Below are 24,021 nucleotides of genomic sequence, written 5' to 3'. Positions count from 1 at the left end.
CCTATCTACTATAGTCTACTCAGTGCCTGGGGTGCTGCTCCAGCTTCTGTTCAGTGGGAGCTTCTCAAACCCTTTTCCCACATGAGGGAGACCTGAGTCACGGCATTGAGATGCTTCTGCCACATTTTTTGAAAGACTGAATCTGATAGATATTTAGCACAGCAGGAGCAGAATTCGATGCCTTCACAAAAGCAACTAAGAATACTCATAAAAAACAGTGGCTCTTTTATCAGCCAGTGAGTGCTCATGAAGGGGGATCACTCCCCACAGCACCTCATGCCACAGGAAAATCGTGCCTTCAGCTAGCTCAGGCTAGACATGATTGCAAGTAATGATCCAGGTACTCATAGAAATTACACTATCTGAACAAAGGGTAAAATTCATGTCTACAAATTAAGACATTTGGAACAGATCTAGCTGGAGGAAGATGAGTGTTTTAGGGCATAGTTCATCTCATTTAAGCAATGAACCAAAAACTCATGATGTGCATCACTCCTTGGGATTGCTTTTCCCCACACTGACTATAAATGGAGCCCTAAAAAGCTAAATGAAATATAAATGTATGCACTGCAGACTGCTAAATTTAGCTGAAATCAGTTTTGCACCAAGTGTTTATTAATAATTTAACTAACCAGAAACATAGACGAAAGTGAGTCAGTGCATTGTTTTAATATTATTTATGTTACCATTGGACTGTGCAGAGAGCAGAAAGATGAAACAGGGACTGAATAAATATAAATCTTTCCTAATCATGGAGAAAGTCATATTTATGTATGTCCTTGTATCCAGAAATACCATATCGATTTTCCATCATTTCCACATACACCATTAATATACAGAAGTTAAATTCTGAAGGCAGTAATTTTTAAAAGAGAGAGAGTAGGACTTCAATAAACCTATAGGATTCCTGTAATAGTCCAAGGAGATTTTCACAGTCAGCTTTGTAACTACTCCTGTTATTGGGTTCCATGGACAGTATCAGAGAATCTTCTCAGGACATCAATATAATCAGTTTATTTCAGTGCATTTCCAGATCAGTCTTGAAGAAGACTGGTACTATTTACTTTACAGTTTAGAAAGGTTGATTCTTAGCTCTTTCTTTCCATTTGCAATTAACGTGTATAGTGCTTACAATTGTACCGAGTTTTTTGTTCCTCAATGGCCTATTTCCAAAGTATATAATTTAGGAAAAGTCCACCTATACAAAGGCATATTTCCAGGGTTCATGTAGCACCTAGTAGCATGGAACCTCAATCCCATCTATGCAGAAATGACACCTAAATTTCCTGCTGGATGGTATAGGAATTATTATATTTAAAAAGTAAATGAGAGCTACACATTTACTGCAAAAAAAGCAATGCAATTGAACCATACATCTCCTCTTGTTGACGCTATTCTCTAATTTGGAATATGTCCTCACCCACCCCATGAATCTCACTAGTATATTTTTTGCTTTCTTTGACCCATAGCCTGCATTTAAGAAGAGCATCACTTACTGTCTTCTGAGTGTTCAATTCACTGGTACTTCAGACAGGCACGTATTGTAATTTTCCTGCAAATGACCCATTTAAGGAGAGGCAAAGATGTTAAATATCACAATGCCATAGAGAAAAAAAAAAAAAAAAGACAAGAAAAAAAAAATCAAGGGAAACTGTTGATAAATCCCCAGTCGGGGTTTGCAGTCCTCATTAGAAAAAAATAAAGATGAGAAATAATGCATAATTAAAAGAAAGCCGGACTGACAGATCAGCACTCATAGTTTGTCTATTTCACCTTTGCTTTCTCCCTGAGTAAAACCAGTTGCGGCATAAATAATGTTGACTGTGTTGCCTGTGGTCTTTTTTAATTACTCATGTTTTAACTTTCCTCCTTTTGTTACCTATTTCCCATATTAATCACAGCTTGCCACCTTTCTGTCTTTTTTTTTTCTCTTTTTTTCATCTGCTATCTGCTGTTCAATTTAATTTTGTTAGTGTTTTTGTTTTCCTGCTTCAGCTAAGGACCACCTCATTCTCATGCAAGCCCTCAGTCCAAGTGGTCTCTCCAATGTGAGCAGAATTCAGCTACACAGCAGAGGCACACCAGACTGCCTTTTACTGTAGTGGATGAACAGGGTGTGTCAGCAACAAGGATGAGCCCGTGGACTTCAGGGAAAGCTTGATTACCCTCAAAAAGCAGAAGTGGATGAATGTCCATGCAGGAGATGGTAATAAGGTAACAGATATAGTTCTACCTGGAAAGGCACACACAGAGCAGGCATCTTGGCTATCTGCCATCAGACAAGATCTCTCTGCTGGTTCTCCCTTTGCCTTTCCAGCCAACTGGGTGTGCACTTTCAGCTGAATTGCAGAGGGCTTAATATATTTGATTCCCAGTTTGACAGATTGGGCCCACTCAAAGCTCTGAGCAGTTTGCAGTAGTTACATAGACAGTGCCCAACCAGGAGCATAAATACAAACATATGCACTTGCATGGTCCTCTGTTATCAAATGGAGATGATAACAATTTACCTCATCCTGTGGACAATCAACATTAAAACCTTTGGAGGGGTACATGTGACCCCACCCAAACCATATTCAGTGGTGTACCCTCAACCCCTTGAAAATGCAGCCACAGAAAAGCTAATTATGATGTGCTAGTCCAGATTAATGTGTTGCAACCCCAGGTAGCACTCCTAAGATTTAGCCTCTGAGTTCCCAGGCAGTAATTTCCCTGAAGGAAACGGAACAGTTGTGCCAGCTCCTGCAAGCCTTCCACTATCAGCAACACACAGCAGCTCTTGTACCCTGCCAGAATCAGTCAGGGTCTTTAATACAAGAAGGAACCACAAGGGAACATAAAACCTTACTGCCCTTCCCTTTCCCTCTGTATTGCGGGACGGCAGCCTGAAGGAAGTTTTTTAACCAGAGATAGCCTGGCCTTGAAGGACACAGGAAAGAAGTCTCCAAGGTCTCTTCCACCCCTGTTCCCTATGATTGCTGACTGGTCATATTAGAGAATTCCTAAATGCATGTCTCACTTCAGATTCTAACCTCTAACCAATTTAAAATGCATAAGAAAATTGTCTTAGCCTTTCCTGTCACTGAAGGATGTCTCCCACTTTAAAAAGATATATTCACTTAGCACTTAGATGACATTCTGAAGCCAAATTCAGACACTATCTGGATTGTACTGTTTCCTTAAAAAAGTTTTCACTTTTCACTGAAAATTGGTATTACTTTTCATTTTCAGGGGATTTTTTTTCTGACTCTCAAGGCCCTTGGCAAAGGTAAATAACTGCAAAATAAAGCTTTTGAAGAGCACAGTTCTAGCATCTATGTGTTCTATGAGAAATTGGTTATGAATGTATAATTTAGGGCTTCAAGGAAAATTTTAAAGCCTGGTATAAATTAAGGACCTAATACTGTACTCACTGAAGTCTGTTAGAACATGACTGGACTCTAAATGACCACTGGAGGTTACTGTTTCCCCACAGAAATTCAATGAGTCAAGCATTATGCTAATTCTTTTCAATTATTAAATACAGGCATCCTTAATATCAGTGGCTGCAAATTGCTCCCACACATAGCAAGCTTTGTTAAATGTGTTCTAGGGTGGCAGAAATCAGGGGCAGGGGAAGGGTATTTGAGCATACAAGCATAGAGATACGGTCGAAGAAAGATTTCTCAATGCTTATTATTATTTGTTATTATTGTTTGTATTACTTCAGGACCTAGAAAACCAAACTAGGTTTCTGTTGTGTGGAGAGCTCTACAGGTTGGAACTGCTCTCCTGCTTACCCACAGCCTTAGCAAGAGACAACAGGCGCTTACAGGCTGACAGGAACCCATCAGACAGTATCGATTGGTGAGACAGACAACAGCATCCACACGCCAGTGGCACATCCTCATCAAGTCTTGGCAGAAGTTACAGACACAGACGGATATTTTAAGGCAAGATCCAAGGGGGGACAATAAAGCTGTTTTGCACATATTTACAGAAGTTACTTTGCAGTGTATTGGGCAGCATGAGCTTCATTGGTATAACCCTGAAAAGAGGTGAGGAATATTGATTTTCAGGGACTAGGGGCAGCAACCAACGTCGTAAGAACGAATGAGAGCTGCCAAGCTGATTCATGTTCGCATGCACCTCACACCCCCAGCAGGTGTTTCCAAATAAGGAAAGAGTTTCAATTTTCCCATTGGACATTTTAGGAAGTGTACCTAGAATTTTCCATACCCTCCTGACTGTGATTGGCTCAGTGCCAGCACAGGAGCATGGACTGGGCTCCAAGAGTGTAACTCATAGCCTGTTGTAAATCTCATCGGGCCAAGAGCCAAATAGCCCACCTAAACTATTGAGTAATAAAGAGAGAGAAGAAACTCCACGCTTTTCGAGGTGTTGTAGCAAGTAGAAGACTTGTCTCTATACTGTGTTCGGCTTTGCCTTTGTTTGTGTATTATTCTCTTTCCTTATTAAAACGTTTTTGATTTCTCAAGACACACTTGATCATGCCATCTAGTGAATTGATTTTAGTCACGTCTCTGCCAAGGGCTGGACCCTCAGAGGTTATGGGAAAACAGAAAGGTTCATATCACTGATTAACTGTTTGCACTGGTTAACCACTGTGGGTACCTTGTTTTATTGCCTTAACACATCATTTCACCTTAAAGGTTGTAAGAAGGGGGGTTTTTAGGATAGATGTAGTATCATCCTCCTTTGCCCATATTACATCTACCTAGAGCTTGTAGTAGAATTTTTTTTCTATGCAGCAGTGGAAAACTTTCTGCTGAAAGCTGGGGATAATAATTCCCTTTTTTATGTCTCACTCATTCAAAGGCAAGTTCTGGTAAACAGGGGCTGCCTTTTAATTTCCATTTGTGCAATTCCAGTACAATAGATATGGACAAGGGCCCCCAGAAACTCCTTCAGTACAAGTAGTAAAAACAGTAACAAGGTAATCCTAACCTCTCAAAATATCTTCATAGAGTCAACACAAACTTTAATGTTTTAAGCCATGTCAGGAAGAGCTTAATGGCAGTTTACCCACAAGAACCCGATGTTCGCTATTGGCAGCCAGAGGCACCTAATAGCATGTTAGAGGCAGCACAAGACAAGATCAATGTGACACAAAAAAAAAAAAACAACAAACCAAAACAAAACAAAACAAAAACAAACAAAAAAAAACCCCCACAAAAACAAAATCAATCCAGTGGAGAAAGCATTGTGAGGCCCAGGGGAAGCAGCTGCTTTGTCATCTGTAAGGCTCCATAAAATACCACAATCTGAAAAGAATAGAAGAATTTTAAAAATAGTACTCCACTTTCCCTTCTTTAAAGATTTGTCACCCCCATCATTTTCTCTTCTGCAAAGTTCTGCTCTCTCTCAAAGCCTTTTAACTTTAATATTAAAGTGACATATCACTTTTTTCCTCTTTCCTTTTATTTGGGGGGTGTGGGGGAGGATTTGAATATTTTCCTTCATTGTTGGATTTATTTTTTCAAGTCCAAAGCTGGTTTTGAAATTCTAAGCAGGGTTAGAAGCTTTGGTAGAAATTCAACAACCTTCAGCTTATCTAAAAAAAAAAAACAACCTGTGATTTAAATCTCTGTCACACTGCGAAACAGCATGAACATACTCTTTTCAACTGTTTCACTGAAAGCCTTTTAGCAGGTAAAGCAGGACTAGGCACAAGAGAAACCTCACCTTCAAAGGTGTTGTGTCTGATTGTCTCTCAGATACATTCCCCCAGCACAAACTGCCATTCCCAGTTTGGTAGAAGGATACAGAGTCTTTCTCCTTACAGTTGTCACTTCGAGCCTGGGTGAGTCTGGCAGTCAAGACTAACCATCACCTCTTAAACAGGTACTGGATAAACATTGAGAGCCAGACTGTGGTTGATGCGAGCCATTTCTTAACCAGTCTACCAGGACCTGAGTGGAAACGGTAATAGGTGGGTTCACATTTAAAGTAAATCACTGCTAGAGCTGTAAAAGTCCTCATCCAGAAACCAGGGGAAATTATCCTGATGCAATGAGCAGAGCAAAGAACTCAGGGAGCAAACTGTCCCCACTGGCAAACAGGAAACAAATGGCCTACCAAGGAATACTTTTATTAAAGGCAGAGAAACAAAATGCCTTTAACAGGCAGAGAAACAGGGGGAGGAAAAAAAGTAATTCTCAAAGCACAACTATAATTTATAGTTTTTTCTTCCAGAAAGAGAGCCGCCATGGCAGCTGGATGCCTTCCTCTTTCTCTGCCAGTGTTCACTGTCCGTGCAAGATTTTACAGCCTTTCAAGGCCCATCTCAGCTGAGCAGGTTGGTGGTGGGTGGCCCTGGGCCCTGCTACATCACCCACCATCTCCCATCAATCCTCCTCCACAGCCACACACGTGTGTCACCCGCACCGCACAGGGACAGCTCCTGCCTTCCTAAAGGCACTTCTGCCTGCTGCTTCCAGACCACCTCTGAGAGCAAAGACAGTTGCAAATTGCCCTGGAAGCATGGGGAGATGCTGACAGCTTTCCCATTTCTCAAGAAAAGTGATTTCTGGGTGGGGGTATGTAATAAAGTATCCTCCACCCCCGAGTGGGCATCTCTGTATAAGGAAAGAGTTTCAGTTTACCTTTAGACATTTTAGGAAGTTTAACTAGAAAATTCTGTGCCCTCCGCATGGTAACTGGCTCAGTGCCAGCAGAGCGGCGTTGATTGGGCTTGGAAAGTGTAACTCAAAGCCTGTTGCTGATTTCATTGGGCCGAGAGCCAAATAGCCCACCTGAACTGTTGAGTACTAAAGCGAGAGAGCAAAGAGGCTTGATGCATTTTCAAGGTGTTGTAGCAAGTGTATGGGATCTGTCCCTATACTGTGCCCAGCTTTACTCTTTGTTTTTGTATTATTTTCTTTCCTTATTAAAACTTTTTTGATTTTTCAAGACACACTCGATCATGCCATCTCACTACTTGATATAAGCCATTTCTCAGCAAGGGCTGGACCCTCAGAGGTATTGGGAACCCCAATAGGGGTAAGGAGGAAACAGGCAGAAAACTGAATTAGTGCAATGCTGTTCCTTTTTTGCAGGTCTGGGTGCTCCCAGGGAGTAAAAACGTAGCCTGCACAAAGCCTAAAAAACATTGTGCTCTATCAAGGGTAGAAAAAAAAAAAAATAAGGCTTCCTTGTTTCCAATGGGAAAATCATTCCTCTATTGTACTGCAAGTACATCTTGGCAACAAATGATGCTACTGAAAAAAGCTCATGCAAAATTTTGAAGGAATGAGTCCCAAGATCCTGAAATATTTACCTTATAGGACTTAGTTAACATCTTTGATGCAGAAAAACATAAGGAGACAAGACCAGCAAGTTCTCAACCAGCTCTTGTAAAAGTAGAATTCTCTAGAGCAAATAGCATCATTATTCATAAAAATGACATTTCATTTATTGTAGGTTTTGTGAGAATGCCTACTCTGTTCACAGAAATCTGCTGTTGATTGGAAAAGCCACTTTTCAAAGGAGTGACAGAAATTACCTGCCCTTCTCTGTGTCTAGCATTTACTTTTCTCCCTTTGTTTAGCTGCCTCGATAGCAACACTAATTTAACTAAATTACTGCCGTCTGCTCAGGCAGAGACAGTTATATCAATAAAGAAGTGTTAATATATGTATGTGGTGTCAACTAATACTCAGTGGTTATACAGATTTAATATATTCGTATTTCTTCCCCAATCACTGAGGAAAGCATGTACAATAGTTGGTAAACTTTCATATCAGTTTGATATGATTGATAAAATTGAGATGAAAAATTTCCTCTGGGCTACCAACAGCCAGAAAAGATTTAAAGGTATAAGATGTTATTTTACTGGTGGATTTATTTAAACTCTAAAGCTAGACAGATTTCAGACAGTGCACACTGACAAAATGACACATTCCATGGTTCCGCTTTGATTGTGGTCATTACGATATTGCTTGATCCTCTCAGTCTTATTCCAGAGATAACTCCTTTTTATTTTTCCAAGGAGAACAAAAAAAGTGTGAGCCTGCCTTTTTGTTCCACCTTTGGGCAGCACTAGGACAGGGGAAGTTGGCTCATGATGATGTGAAATGACCAATAAGTAGATGGATATATGACAGCAGAGCTGGCAATTAGTAGTTGATAATGAAACTGTCAAGGGGTATGTAAGAATGAAACACATCTGGCTATGCAGAGTCATGAGTAATCCATAATTTTTTATTGCCTCATCTCCAAATAGTTTAGCTTGTATTCAATATCATATAAAACTAAGTTCATAATAAAGAGGCCACGAGTCAAAGCATTCTTCAAAAATTTTGTCTTGAAATTTTTATAATAGCTTGATAAACTATGCAGTTAATTTGGTTGTTTTTTCTTAAAAGTGACAGCACTGGCTGTTTGAAGCTCTGAGCATGCAGTAGCCATTCTCATGAAGATGAAAAAAGAAGCAGAGAGCACAACTCACCAGTTTCAGAGAATGCTGTTCACAGATGCAGTCAAAGCCATCTAAGACCTCTTTGTGGAGCTGGTGAGAAATTTTTCAATTAACAATTCCCGCCTTGACTTGCTAAAAATTGTTGTTAGATTTTATTTGAGGAAAAAAAAGTTAAAATTTCTGTCTTCAAAGTACTTTGTTTTAAAATTTAAGCAAAACTGATGTATTCTTTTATCTGAGCTATGTGCTCTAAAGATTTTTAATCCCAAACATTTTTGAGATTTTAATTTTGCACTGTAACAAAAAAAAAAAAAAACCAATTTAAGACCTGGATATAGTCCCACTTACTGCTCAGGGTTTTGTTTTTTTTTTCCTCTGGCAGCTGAGTTTTGAATAGTTTGGTTCAATGGACATAGGAGTTACAGGTGTCTTGCAACCTGCAATATCAGAACTTGCAATGTGATATATCGACATGGTGCCATCTTTCTTCTCCAAAATGAGTTTTCTGCAAAATAAATAAAATTCCAAAATTCGGGGAAAAAATTACATCTATTTTTTTCTTACCAACTTTAAGCATGTTATTCATCTTTTCTTCCACGAACATATTCCCTGTTGCCTACCTCTATTTTGATCTCTTGAAGTGTGCTGAAAAAGGTTGTCCACAAAAATATTACAAGAAAGAAACATCAAACATCTGAGTAAAAGATAAACTCAGCTCATTAATAAGTTGTTGTGCAGGAGAAGTCACCCTTCCCTTGCTGAATCATTGCCATGTGCTACGAACTTACCGTGAATATCCTGAGACAGAAGAAAGTAATTACTGTAGCATTTTAAAGCCTCAAAACTTTATTAAAATTTTAGATATTAGATATAATTGGTCCTACTGAGTCTCACACCATGTAAGCTGAAAGTTTGTCCAGTGAAAACCAAAGAATAATGTCCCCATTACTCTGATACAGTAAAGCTTTACTGCCACCTTTTTCCAAAGCACAAGTTAGGGATCCTATTAAAGTAAGCATTTAAATTCATAGCTATCTTTGCTTACTTATAAAGGAATAAAACAAGTCCTACTCTTCAACACATTCTTCCACTTGGAAGGCACTTGCAGACAGTAGATTTTAATCTGAGTTTTCCAGAAAGATGGTATCTACTTGATCTCTTTTGCTAGAGCTCTGAGTGGAAACAGATATTATGTCAACAGAATCACTTCTTTTTATCTTTGAATGATGTTTTGAAAAAGATGTGATGTTAAAGGTTTATTTCTTAGCTGAGAGAAAACATAAGAAGGAATGGGACAATTATTCCATAGTCAATTTGAGTCTATATAATTTTACCTTCCTCTCTGGGTTATGACTTCCATTTCTGCTGCCAATAAATTTCAGGTTTACTGTGGTTGGTGTTGGCTACCTCAGCCCTGTTATGGCTGGTTATCTCATTCTCACAATCCATTTGATACAACCCTATCCATTAGTAGTCATTTTTCCTCTTAGGAGCAAAGCCATTATTTCCTGTCTGATATATGAACAGAAATAAAAATAGCAGAGAAAACTCAGCTGACAGACTTCACATTGTAGATGCCATGGTCAGAAACTTTCTATGCAATAAGCAGCATCAACAAAACCTAAATTAATCATAACTGACTGATCAATAAATATATAGATAAATAAATAAATAAATAAATAAATAAATACGTAAATATATAAATAAATAAAATATTCAAATGCACCAATGACACCCTGGGAGTAAAGAAGAACAGTTCAAAGTTTCTCTCAGGAGAGACAAATTAAATCACTCACTCTATAAGCAGCAGAGATGATGAAACATGGTGTTCTGCAGATTTGCATCACAAGTCTCTGCTCTCTCTCTGGACTCTCTGACATCTAAGCAACAGGATTTCACATCAGCTTCTCCCCTGATGGGGCACGAACCCTCTGCCTCCTCCACCTGACCATCTATTTTCACATAGAGGTTTATTATTTTCGTACGGGGTTTATTATTTTTCTTATCTTTACATTTCTGATAAACTTGGATGAAACCAGTTCATGTATCAAAATGTTTGGAGCCAGTTTTAGCAGGACTGTGGACAACTGATCACCAGACAAATGCAGCATGTTTTCATGTTTCATATTTGCTCAGAAAAAAAGGCAAGCTAAAATAAAACTTGTCTTTGAACCAAAAGTTGGATACACCCGTTATTTTCAGGGATAAATGAGTAGGGGAAGGGGGGGTGGACAAATAATGGAGTGGGATGACACATGAAATTATTCAGAAAAGATTCAAAGAGATTAAGGGAAAAAAGAGGGAAAAGCCCTATATCTAATGGGGGAAAAAACTACTGCCATGTTCTTTGGAAATGGCAGCAGGACTCTGGTTTCCAGCAGCCTGAACATAAAACTCTGTGGCCTCTACCACACAAATGGTCTGAAACACATTTGCTGAGAGTGAGAATAGGAGTCACAGGCGCAATAGATGCCTTATGCCCAAGTTCTCTTGTCACTCATCTGTTAGCACAGTGTTCGTCTAAATGATTCTCAAGAAACTTCTGAAGCTCACAAAGAAGGGGGAAAAAAAAGGGGGGGAGGGGAAGACACTTGCCATTTAACATCTCTCTTTCTGTCAGCTGTTCCAAGAAAGAAGACAGAGCTGCTGCTTTTACTTACCAATAAACTAATGTGAGTAAAGAAAGTAACAAACAGCTTTTATGAACATGCATTCAGTTGGGGTAATGGACTTTCTGTACAGGATATGCATCAACCCTAGAAGTGTTCAAGACCAGGCTGGATGTGTAGGAAACATTAAAAGTAAAAAGGATTTTTAGGAGCTGAAAAAGCAGGCCTCAAACAGAAAAAGCTGAAAACTCAGAATCTGCTGTAACTGAAAAAGTTTGAAACTAGAAAAGATACAGTAGTATAGCAAACAAGGACATGGGAAACAAAGGCTGAGTTTCTAGGTTTAGCTTGAAGAAAATATATGCCTGACAAGATAGTAGAAGGTTTTAAGCTTAATAAAAGTTTTGTGTATTGTTATTAGAAAAGCATACCAGTGAGCATTGTTTGATGCAGGCGTACATGTGCTATAATTGATTGGTTAGAACAATTGTCTGTAAGATTTAACAATATGTTATTGGCTGAAAAACTTTTAAGATGGTTTGTAACAAAGTATTTGCAGCTGCTGCTGGCAGACTGTGACCTGCTGCCATCCATTAGCTATGCAAAAATCCTGTAGTGAGACTGATGCTTCATTAAAGATTGAGAAGAGCTACCCCAGCAGCCCCGTCCTGTTCTCACCTGCACCAACACAGGATAGGGCTTTGAGCAACCTGGTCTAGTGGAAGCTGTCCCTGCCCATGGCAATGGGGCTGGAATAGGTGATCTTTAAGGTCCCTTCCAACCCAAACATTCCATGATTGTATGATAAATGCGTGTTTGAATGCTACCACTGCTCACAGTGTGAGCAGCATCATTGCCTCCCTGGGCTACGGTGCTCCAGAATTTCTCTGGCTATTGCACTGTGCTTGACTGTGGTTGTTCTGGAATAAGAACAAAGATGAAGACTTTGGAGGACTGGGAAATGACTGATTCAAGTCTAGTTTCTGTTAGTACCCATCTGTTGGCCTTTATGAAATTAATCTATCTACATAACATTTTATTATCACTTTAATAATAAAGATCAATCTCATCTAGCCGGGTCTTTGAATAACATGTAAATCAGAGTACCACACTAGCCAGAAATGGGCCAAAGTAGCGCCAAAATCTGTATCACATTAAGCTTTCAGCAGGCTCAATTTCAAGGCACAAATCTAGACTGGTCTCATTAATATTCTACAGCAGAGGAGGAATCCTCTTTCACAGTGAGTCCTGGTAGGTCAAGCCCAAATGTAGGAGCCCCATTTCCACTTGGAAATGTTCAACTCAGTCTCTCCTCTCATGAGGGTGCATAGTGTAAGAAAAGGCCCCCTCTCTAACTGCATGATTGCTGTGGTGACAAAAAATGTGTCCATAAATCCTTCCTTCAGTAGCATGAGCTGACATAGGTTAAGGAATAAAAAGCAAGATGTGAGCTCAAATGGATCTCCTGCCTTTGTCCACAGAAAGGAAGGAACGTGTTACTTATAATCCATGTCCTCAGTGATAGGTAGGCACCTGCCTTGTACCATCCTCATCAAGTTATGTAGATAGTTACCTGCAAAATTCTTCTCCCTAAAGCTGTACAGATGAGATCCTGCATACAAGATTAAAAACACAAACCCTATTTAAAAGAAACAAATCAATTTTAAAAGAAACTCCTACCTGTTCCATCCATCTCTAACTAAAATTTACTGCCTTGTCATAAATGTCAAAGTTTTAACAGGGATTTGAAAACTGAATTACATCAACTTTTCTTCTTGAGATACAATCCTGTAAGAACAGTGCATTGGGTTCTGTGCAGCATACATGTACTCTGAAAGGGTTTTTACAGACCTAAGAAATCAGGCTTAGCATAATGGTGTTTTCCTTCCTTAAGTACTTAAAAGCTTTGCCATGGACCCAGACATGGTGATTTGCTGCAGGACTCACACCAGTTCAGCCCTCTACTTGTCAGGACTGGCAGCATCAACCTCCTCAGGTCACTCCCATGACTGCAGCCTGCCTCACATTATTCTGAAAAACACTCCAAGAACATGCTGAGCAGGGGAATTATACTGCATGGCCATGACGCATTTATGCACAGGAGTTCTCCAGAAAACATGAGGCAACTATTGGAAGAGTGAGCCCTTGTGGGGTTATGTACATGGCAAATCTCTCAAGCTTTACTTTCATCCCACTCTCAGTGCTGTGGGTCTCTGAACTTCATCAGAAAAAAATGCTTGTATTAATGATTCAGCTCTGGGAACTCCAACTGATGTAAAGGAGAATATGTACCCTTTGAAAAAGATCTGATATAAATCTTCTCTTTCAAATCTCTCCTCAAGACCTACCTCTGCTGCGACATCTATCAGCCAGGTAATAATCCTAACATGTTAAAAGCAGTCAGGGACAACCCACACCTCTTATTAAAGGTGTTTTGCAATGACTCATAAACACCATGCTGAGCCTACAGATAATTTATATCATCTTGTGGTTTCATTCCCACCTTCTTTCCTCCCTTATTGTCTCCTTCCTCTTTAAACTTATTTGTTATATTCTTTACAAGGCCTGTCCTATGTCTATGTGTGTATATATGTATGTGTGTGTATATATATATACACACACACATACTTATCTTGCACCTCCACACATACCCTCTCCATTCTCAGAAAAATTACCTGGACCTTGCTACAACAGAGCTTCCACACACAAAATGATTCACACTTTATTTACATTTTTAAGACTTAGAAATCAAAAGTAAACAAGGAAAATTTTCAGTATCTGATGAGGAGAATATTTTGGTTTTAAGTGATTTAAATTGGTTCCCTTAAATATATGGAATTACATTATTTGAAAAGTGAAATAGCAAGATCAAATAAGAGTTTACATCTGTCAGAGAAACTCTCTTTAAGGAAAATGTTCAAACAAAACACTTTTAATGCTTTTTTCTTCCTTGGAAGTCACACAAAATAAAACTTAGAATGATATGTCATCATTCTAAGTGAATTTTAGGACTTACAGAATCACTGCTTGTTTTACTACCCCTATATACATTGTAGAATTGCCTACAATATGAAAGATGTTTGATAATAAAGTGGTAGGTAAAGCGGAACAAGCTAAAAATTGTTTTAGTCTGTGAGTGCTAGAGACAGGGATAGTTTATTGCTATGGATGAAAGCCAGCCCCCTCTGAAATCAGATGGAATTTTGCCACCTTGATTTCATCCAGATCGCTGTTCCAGGACACAGACCAGGGTCTCAGGTGTCAGTTTCATTATCTGGCTTGATTACTTCAACCAGTAACACTGGTGCATGGAAAAATTAAACATAAATAATAATGAAATATCAGCTCATTATCCCATTTGGGACAGAAATCTTTCACACAAGTGGCCCCATGTGTATATGGCACTCCAATAAAGTCACAGGTATCTTTGAGAGCTGTCCTGTTGATGACACAGCAAGCTCCCAGTTCACTCACAAGTGCAATGCCCTATTCCACAGGCTACTCCCTACATGGAGCCTACTCAGTCAAGACTACAAACTTCTCCTTTTGGATGTCCAGTTTCCCATGCTTTCTTAGGAGGCTGTCAGTGACTTTTCTCCAGTGCATGAACGTATCTCCTTTAGGACAGAGCAGCATGACCTCAGCCCTATTAAGACTTCAGGCTTGATAGATAAAACTCCTGATGGCAGTTTTGAACACAATACTGCTTTTCCTCCCCACCTGAAAGCACTTTAAAAGTGTAGCATTCAGCTGGATGTGACATCAGTGGCAGTTTTTTAACAAAAGCAGTGAAGTGAAGCTGAAATATGTATAGTCTAGGGGTTACAGTAGAGATTTAGAAAGTCTCTGGAACAGCCTTCTCCCACCCCCATACATGTCAGAGCAGCCTCCCTGCTCACCTCTTCCGAAGCCACCCTGGTATCCAGGGACTTCACCCACCTGTAGCACTGAGGGCTACAAACCAGCAACTAGAAGGCAGGCAAAACTGATGCAATGCTTTCATCCTATGCAGAAGTTCCCTGAACAAACCTAAATCCCATAATGCCTGAAAAAGAAAAAACCAAAACAAAAACCCAAGTGAGTTTCATGCTGTCCAGACAACAGGCAGCTGTCTCCTAGAGGAGACACCTCTGTTCACTACTGCCCTCAGATTCCCAAATAGCATTTCCCTTATTAGATACAAGGAGTACTCTCGAAATTCACCATTATCACAGTCCAGATGAGGGGGTATCAAGGTCAGAGACAGCCAATTTGTAAAGCTAAGTTATGCTAAAGAGAACACCATACTGTATGTTAGATCATGCTAAAACCATGGCTGCTGGAAGGCCTCTCAACATCTTACTGTGTCTCAGCACTGATCTGAAGGTGAAGATTACTTGTCACGTTCTGTAAAGCAGGCAAATGAATTGGGTGTACACAGTAAAATGGCTTTTTTAATTAAAAACCCTCACTTGTCACTAAGACTGAGCAGCTGCTCAGAGGACAGTAGTAGCTGCTGTGTCTGAGATTTTGTCATTCTCAGCTCCTGTTTCAAGCCATTTGTGGTATTCTGGAAACCATTATCAAAACTATGTGGCAGAAATCATTGCAATATACTCAAAGAAAAATAGAGAAAGGAACAGCTGCACCAAGTTGATGATCTAAAATATATTAAAAGTAGAGAAATCAAGTTATTCTAGTTGTCTAGTTGCTTCTTGGACCATAGGATGTATTTGCAGCCAAATCTCCTGGCTAAGTTATAGATTTTCTTTAAAATGTGACTCTTCTAAAATCTGAGTTGGTACCTTGGACACCTGAGCCATAAGCCACCTAAAAGCCCCTTTCTGTCCCTAGTGACACACAAAATTTAAACCAGTAAACTATTTAGTACTGTTGCTGAACTGCAGACCAGCTCTAAGTTTTCCCCCACACACTAAATATTTTGCATAATAGAAGAGTTCAAATACTCTGTTATAATACAGGAGAAAAACTGTTGACCAGCATTTAAACAAGCTCATTAAACCATACTTGACACGCCTCCAGAACAAATCAAACAAAGGGATATTCCAGTGCCCTTAAATATCACTACAAACAGCAGAAATTATTTCAAAATAATATTATCTGTGTATGACTCTATTCATCCAGACTGAATTAGGTCCCAATTGAATATAATGGCATAGACTCACCACCTTCATCCTTTCTTTGCTGGCTTCTAGAGTCTGGGGTTCTTTTTAATAATCTACAGAAAGAGACAGATGTTAGTGTCCTTCTAACTAGCAGGCTTTCCATATATCCTTATGCCCATAATTCACCTTCAGCACATTGTAAGTATTGCTTTCACAGACAAAAATAAAACCAAAACAAAAAACAAACAAGAAAAAACACCTGCCTCTGTTCTATGAAAAGAATTACCTGTATCAGATTCCACCTCATACTATCAGAAGGATGAAGGCCATCAGACCACTTCAGAGGTGGTGAATAGCAAGCCAGGGCTCAGTTCCCCAAAGCCCTTGAAATTGGGACAGGGATGAACCCAAAGTGTCCCAAGCAAATCCCTGGGGTTTACTAGTCACCATTCTGGTTGTCCTTTGTGTAGCTTATTTCACAAGGTATTCATTTGAGGGGGAAAAAACATCTGACAGCTTGCAAAAACTGATTAAAGAAATCTAAAGGAAACTGAAGCATCCACCTGGATGGATCCACCATCCCAAAAAGAAACATAAAAGCAATAAATGCCTACCATTTGGTGCAATGCAGTGTATTCCAAGGGCAAGAATCTTTGTTCTCCAGAATTATCTTTATAATGTCACCTCTGCCAGGGATGATTTAAGAGCTTCTAGATAAGGGAATGAATTTCATCAGAGGCAGAGACATCACCTCAAGTCTCTCTTTAGCTTCTTGAAGAATAAAACACCCTCCACAGTCCTTTCTAGCACCTCACTGCTACATTCAGAAGTGGGACTTTAAAGCAAAAGGAAATCATTAGTGTCTCAGTGTAAAAGCCATCTTTAAGAAATTAAGAGAGCAAACACAAGTGCAATGAGTAGAGATAAGGTGACTGAGGTTTAAGGACCTGTAAAACTACCTTAAACCAGGTGTATCTCCCCTAAATAGCTACTACTACATAGCAACGCTGTGCCTGCTGCAAGTGAGAACAAACAGTACCTCACATTTTCAGAAAACAAAGGCTGATGTAGCATTTCAGATGTCTTACATGTAGGAATTGCTACTTGCTAATGCTTAATTGCCATTATTACTTACATGTAGGAATCCTCTCTCTTAAACCAATTTATACCACTTCCAAGGATTGATACAGCAGGATATCATGTGAAAACATAAATAAAGCTTCAATACAAATTTCCCTGTCTGTGCAGGGAAGATTTCTGATTAGTCTCACCCACCAGGCCCTTCCTCTCCTAGTATCTACCAGTTCTCCTTAGTGAATGCCAATGACCAGGCAAAGGAATGCAGGAGCTGGGAAATCATTTGCAATTCATTCCTTCTGCCAACAAAAGTAGCTGCTAGAAGAGGACATCAATCTTTCCCCCTTCTAATCCTTCTTCACAGCTACAGCAAGGAAAAAGAACACTGCGCATTCCCAGGCCACCCACCAAAAACAGTGCTGGGGGGCTACAGTCTAGGCTTGCACAAGTCCCTTGGACAGGAAAAAGGATGAACCTGAATTGTCCTACAGAAGCTCCTTCAGTTCATCTTTGGATATTCTACTTGTAGTTTATTTTGAATATTGAGGTATTCTTTCCTATTCTGCCCGGATCTTTTCACTCGCAGGTGCTTGATCTGGAAAGATATTTTGTACAAGTCTCCATGATCTCCATAGGATTCAGAGTCATCCCAATTCTAATGTACAGACAGTGGAGGAGAAGCATTGTTGGTAAAGTTCTGGTAAGGAAAGCCCCAGTTCACACAACACATACATTTTCTAAAAGTTAATGTTAAAAAAAAAAAAAAGGAACTCAGACTGTTCCATGTTCAGAGGAGTGGTTAAAACACAGGAAAAACGGGGATTCATCTTAAAAAGGGACACTATTACAAAATTACTTATTCAGCTCAAAAAAGGCAAAGCTGCCACATCAAGATAGAGGGTGCAACTGTGCTACAAACGCTTCAAGGAGAAAACACAAAAGAAGACCTTTCCAAATTCATGGATACTGTTGACACATGAAGAAAATGGTTACTAAAAAATGAGATTTCCAGCCATCTGGAGGCTTAAGTTTTGGAACAGATTTCCAGAAAAAATGTAGTAGGAACGAAACAAAAACCCCAATCAGTTTTCAAGATGGGGCTGGATGTGTTTGCAAAAAAGGGTTATTTGGAATGGTTTCTCACACAGAAATCCACCTCATCCCACTGCCTGCTTTTTCCAAGTTAGGAATAACTTATAGACATTTCAAGGGAATCAGAGCACACAAAGGCTGTTCTAGCAAACCTTTGGTCACATCACCTTTCTATGAGGTACAATAAAGAACTACATGCAAACAGTGCAACAAATTTAGGAAAAAAATATCTGAAATCTTTAGGCATGAAGAAGCAGAAAAAATTAAAGCTTTAAATGCTCATTTAGGGAAAAGAGCTATCTACAGTGCACAGCATATTGAAGGGCAAGGAATGCAATTAGTGTTTGCTGCTGTATTTCAGGAGTTCTTGAACATTTCTTCTTAGCATGTAATTTACATATTAATACTGGAAATTACATTTGTTTGTTCCTTGCATTACCACTCTTTGATAAGCACATGTCATTATTGCATACAAATAAGGAGCTTCCACCTGTCTGACAGAAAACACAGCCAGAAGTTATTTACAAAGGAGCCCTAGTCAGTCTGTTTCATGCCATAATGAATCACCTGTCTCATTAGTGGGCACCTTTCCTTCCTCCACAGCAAGCAGGCAGAGAAAGATCCTGAGAGCAGAGCTTGTACTGCTCACTGCATGCCAGAAAGTACCACAAGGTATTTTGCTATAAGACCAACACACAGATGTGCTGGAATCATGCTCATGTGCCTCCTCAAGGCATCACCTTGTACTTACATTCCTTACAAAGAACAAAACTTAAAACCCATCTTTGAAGAAAATCAAGGGTTGGGAGGGAAAAAGAAAGTCCAGGAGAATGACAGAGCAGAAGTGCTGGGGAAGCCTGAAAGCAGGGCTCAGCTCAGCAGAGCCACAACCTCCTGCTAGTAGAAGGTTTTGAGTCACAGCAGTCACCTGAGTCCTCTGACACAGGCCAGCCTTTGATCACACAGTCAATAGTGAAGAACAGCATTAATTCCATATATCTGACAGAATGGCTATAAGCATAAATATTTTAAGACACTTTGGTCAAACTAAAGGTCCATTCATCCCTGTAGCCAGTCTCTGGCTGTGGCTATCAGCGGATGCTCCTGCCAGGAAAGATGGCACACAGAGAGCCCTGCTGACCATGGCTGATATGCCCAGCAAGCAGGTGTTTGAGGCTGCTCTGTGCCAGACTTGGTCCTCAATGGCCTTGATTCTCCAGATCCATCGAATTTGCATTTCTACTTTTACATCTGACACATCATGTAGCAATGAGCTCCTGAGCTCTATTACAGGCTGTGTGGGAAAAAGTACTTCCTCTTGTTTGTTTTAGGCCAGATGTCTAATAGCACCATTACACTGTCCACACTGCACAGGCTGGGAGAGACAGGGAATGATCATCTCCAGCTGAACTGCACCACATACATCTCAGTAGTCTCTTTCCCAAGCTAAAAGCCATAACTCATTTAATCTCCCCATGTGTAGAAGCCATTTCAAATTTCTGGTTGACTTTACTGTCCTTCTCTATCTTTTCTACTTCTACTACATCATCTTGAGACTAAGGGACCAGAGATGAGCTCTCTATTCAACACTCCATATATGTAACAGTGACAAAGAGACATTTATCTTCTATTCCTTTCCTTTTAACTTTCAACATCCCATTTGCTTTTCAGTTATCAATAATCATTATAATGATTTTTTTCAGAAAATTATGTATGATAACTTCAAATTCACATAGCTAATAGGGAAATTACAATTTCATACATATATTTGAGACTGGTTTTCCCAGGTGCGTTATTTAAAATATCTGGGCCCTAGACTTCATCTGCCCTTTCTCTTTTACAGTCAGTTAATAACAAGAACTCCTTCTTTGCAGTTGGTCTAACTTTTGGTTATTCTGAAATATTCTGTTTGATCAAGCAGCAGTTGTCACCACATCACTTATCCCCTTTCTCAAATTATCAATGAATGCACTAAACAGAACAGAGGGTGGAGCTGTGCGTACTCCTCTCTATTGTGAAATAGAGATCATTTACTCCTACCCTGTGTCTTCTTTCATTTAACCAATTATTAATCTGTGACGTCTTAATATCATCAAGACTCTGTGGTTAAAAATATCACTGAAAGTCTTTTTTAAAAAAAAATTATTAACTGCATCACCCTTACACACATTCTTCACAGAACTAGAATAGATTTGTGAAGAATTACTTCACTCTATGAAATCTGCTTTGACCCTTCTCCTCTATGCTGTATTTCACCTCTCCGCTCTTTTCTATCATTTGTTACAGCTTCTACCAATTTGTCCAGCACAAAAGTCAGAGGCACTGTTCTGTTGTTCCTTGAATTCTCTCTGCAACCCTTTGATAAAAACTGGTGTTACATTTGCCACTCCTGAACCATCCAAAAGAAGAAAGCATTTTAAACAATAGGGTAGAAGCTACAACTAATTGTTCAACAAACTCAACCCTGAGTTCGACAGGTATATACTTGGCTCATACTGCCCGATACCATCAGTTTGATTCTTCCTTTTCCACTGAATTTTCTAAAACCTTTCTGGTGTCTTTTTATATTGAGACAGTTCCTCAGACTTGCCTCCTATAAAGGAAGGTTTTGTGGTTGGGCATATTCCCCAATAAATGCCAATGAAAAGAATTTATTTTAAGCTTAGTTCCCTGCTTTCTCTCCCTGTGGGCTCCCTGTAATTCTCTCCTGCTGAATTTGAGATGTCAGTATCTTCATTCAAAATCAGCTACTCTAGTTCATACCTTTTCATTTTAGACTTTTATTACTGGTAGAAAAGTATTCATATTCATATGAGTTTTTACAGTACACATGAACTTGATTGAGTTTTCTGTCTCATGCTTTATGAGATTTTTATTTTTAATATTGAGCAGTGAAAAAAGAGACCTTATTTGCCTACACATGATCAGTTACACAGCCTCATGTTTTATACCATCCTGTGTCCAAGTGTAGGAATACTGCATCCTGGAAGATTTAACCACCTCAAAGATAACATCACAAATTAAAAATTCAAGAGAGTTAGCTCTTTTACTCTTCTGTGAATTAGTTGTTCCCTCTCCCTCCCCTCAAATATAAAACCAAAAAACCTTGCCCTCTGTATTTAACTTAGAAGATGAAACTACATTATGTAGGTATAGTCTTAAATGAAGAAGGAAGATTTATGTTTCTGCTCTGGGTTCATCATGGGTCTCTGAACAACCAGTAAATGTTCAATGTCATATTTATACTGCCACATGCTGTGATTTTTCCTGCCTGAGAGACTCCATGGCATATGCCCTCTGCTCATCTGCAGTTGTGAAAATATTTTACCTGCCATTTGTGGAGTGAACCAACAGAAAGGAATGAAAGCACTAAAGAATCCTTTTAAAACTACAGAAAATACCCTAGCTGAATTTACTACCACCATTTCAGTGCTTACTTACAAAAAAAGAAGCACAGCATTATCTCTGTCCAATGATACTTTGTGTTTCACCAGATATCAACATTGGATATTGCTTTGACAATGAAGCTGGCAAACTATTTCTATTCACAATTCTGTATCCCCAAATTTTTTTTATATAAATAGCAGCATTTCCAAGTTACTTTTAAGTACATACTTTCTAGCAACATTATGTCTAGACCTATCAACTCTAATGGTCATTTTACCCAGGTCTCTTAAAAAATAAGATGGTGGTCATTTCAGACATATTTATCTTTTGAGAAACTTTTGGCTTTAAACAGGCCTACGTAGATATTTTTATTTGACATGTTGTTGTATAATACACAGGTTTTTTTTGTTGGGGCTCCCCCTCAAGAAGTCCACATGGGGTTTTGCTCATCCTCAGGTGCCTGAGGCACAAAACCACCAAGATGATTAATCCCCTGGGTCACCACTCAGGCATCTAGAACTCAAAATTACAGCTCTTACTTCTTACTCTGAGCACACCCAAGTATCTGATAAATAGCAATGGAGGGAAAAAGCATATACAGACACACAAATATATACATAATATATAGGAAAACCAAAAAACAAAGTTAAGCAAGGAATGCATGCATTGGCTATAGTTCAGGTACAAACTGCCTGCACACCTTAGAAGCAGGAACACTGAGGAAGGTGGGTGTATCACTCCAAGGGAGCCCTGAAACAAAGAGGACAGAGTGGCGCGAAGGTGTTGCAGTCATGCTCTGTTGAAATCAACACACATATGAAACAAAGGACAGGAGCAACACAGCAGTTATGCTCTGTTGCAAACAATGCAGCTAAGGGGAACTAAGCCAAAGGAATTATCCAGATGGTAATCAAAAGCTGAACTTTGCTTCATTAACTCAAAAATACATATTACTTTTCATGCCATGCATAAGCTAATGGGTAAAGTCACTCAAACTTCAGCTAAACATGAAACCATAGTTTTACATTTTCTCCTCCTACAACAAAAATAATATAAATATAGATTTAATAGGGGGAAGGTTAGAGAAGACTCCATTGTAACTTCTGGGATCCATTGGTGGGCTGAATTTGTCTTGTCCCCATAGGGACGCCAGTTGGGTAAGAACCTTATTTTATGTTCACCAAATGATTATCCTGAGCGAGCTTTCATTGGTGATTAGAGCTTGTCTGGACATTGCTTCAGATTCATTTTTGCAGTCAGTATACTACTGATGGCAATCTCTGAACCTTAACCTGTCATAGTCTTCTATTACCAGTGTGTTCAGTAATAAAGTGTGCTATTCCATAAAGTGTGGGTTTGAATCCTTCAAGAGTGCTGGCAGCTGCTGGCAGTGGATGGCATGTTTGACAAAATTGATAATAAACCAAAAAAGAGTGGGGACACTGTCAATGTGTGACCCTGAATTATTGGTCAAACCGCCCCTCTGACACAGTGGCTCTTTAGTGGGGTCCACATAACAGAGCTCTGACAGACTAGTCATGCACAAGGGTCTCATCTTCCCTGAGGGCACTGTTAGATTGCTCAAATATTAAGAGTTCAAGGAAACATCTCCCTTTCCCTTGAGAGTATAGAACTCTTACAGCCCAACAACTAGCATGCTGCTTGCAGGTTTGGTTTGAGCTAAAACCCTGAGGAAGATTTTCACAGTTAATTCAAAGAAAAGCTATCTAGAAAGCAAGTAGAGCCTGGTCACCACTAATAACCAGTGTGTACCTGCAAGCTTCTCAGGCAGCTCACAGGAAAAACACAAAACCAACATGAGTGTCAGTGAATTTATAGAGAAAACATGCTCATACCTGGCATCACAGGAACACAAGTTTAAGTGCTCACTTCCCTTGAGGTGGGTCAGAGGCATTCCCCAGGCTGCATGCACTGAGGTAGCTCTGCTACCTAGCAAAGTAGGAAATGGAATCCCATTTCCTTAATGAAGAACATTGGTAGAGATAAGCCTTCAGAGAAAGGCCAAAGGTGGGGAGAAGGGCCTCCATTCTCGGTATCTCATCTCTCAGCAGCATGAGCAGACAACAACCGAGCTTGGAAAATTCTAGGAGTTCACAGAGCTTACCAGCACTGAAGGAGGAGCACTGAACTATCTCACCTGAGTAAATGCTCCTGCAGATGTGGGCACCTTTTGTGACTCAACTCAGCACAAAAGCCTGCAGCTGCCAAAATACATGATTCTCTCTCACTACTGACTTAAATGGGGCTACTCACACAATTAAGGACCAATTGCATGAGAAAGTATTGCTTGATGAGGTTCTTAGACTTGTGT

The 24,021-nt window shown here is 39.5% G+C and overlaps 1 long non-coding RNA gene across 3 annotated transcripts; it reads right to left on the bottom strand.

Moving 5' to 3' along the window:
• Nucleotides 1–4,633: 4,633 nt before the first annotated feature.
• On the bottom strand, nucleotides 4,634–23,908 carry LOC136287808 (uncharacterized). 3 transcript variants are annotated; one of them, XR_010720350.1, is made up of 7 exons: nucleotides 23,848–23,908; nucleotides 16,194–16,246; nucleotides 14,928–15,073; nucleotides 8,768–8,924; nucleotides 8,450–8,509; nucleotides 5,686–5,912; nucleotides 4,634–5,264 (listed from the first exon to the last, which is right to left on the bottom strand). It is a non-coding gene; the product is annotated as an uncharacterized lncRNA (long non-coding RNA). The 3 variants fall into 3 exon arrangements; XR_010720351.1 differs by having other exon boundaries at nucleotides 14,968–15,073; XR_010720352.1 differs by lacking the exon at nucleotides 5,686–5,912.
• Nucleotides 23,909–24,021: the final 113 nt, after the last annotated feature.

Source organism: Chamaea fasciata, unplaced genomic scaffold (assembly GCF_029207755.1).
Source record: "Chamaea fasciata isolate MVZ Bird 193981 ecotype frontalis unplaced genomic scaffold, bChaFas1.0.hap1 SCAF_3, whole genome shotgun sequence".
NCBI classification, from domain to species: Eukaryota; Metazoa; Chordata; class Aves; order Passeriformes; family Sylviidae; genus Chamaea; species Chamaea fasciata.
This window is presented reverse-complemented; position numbering and strand designations above follow the sequence as displayed.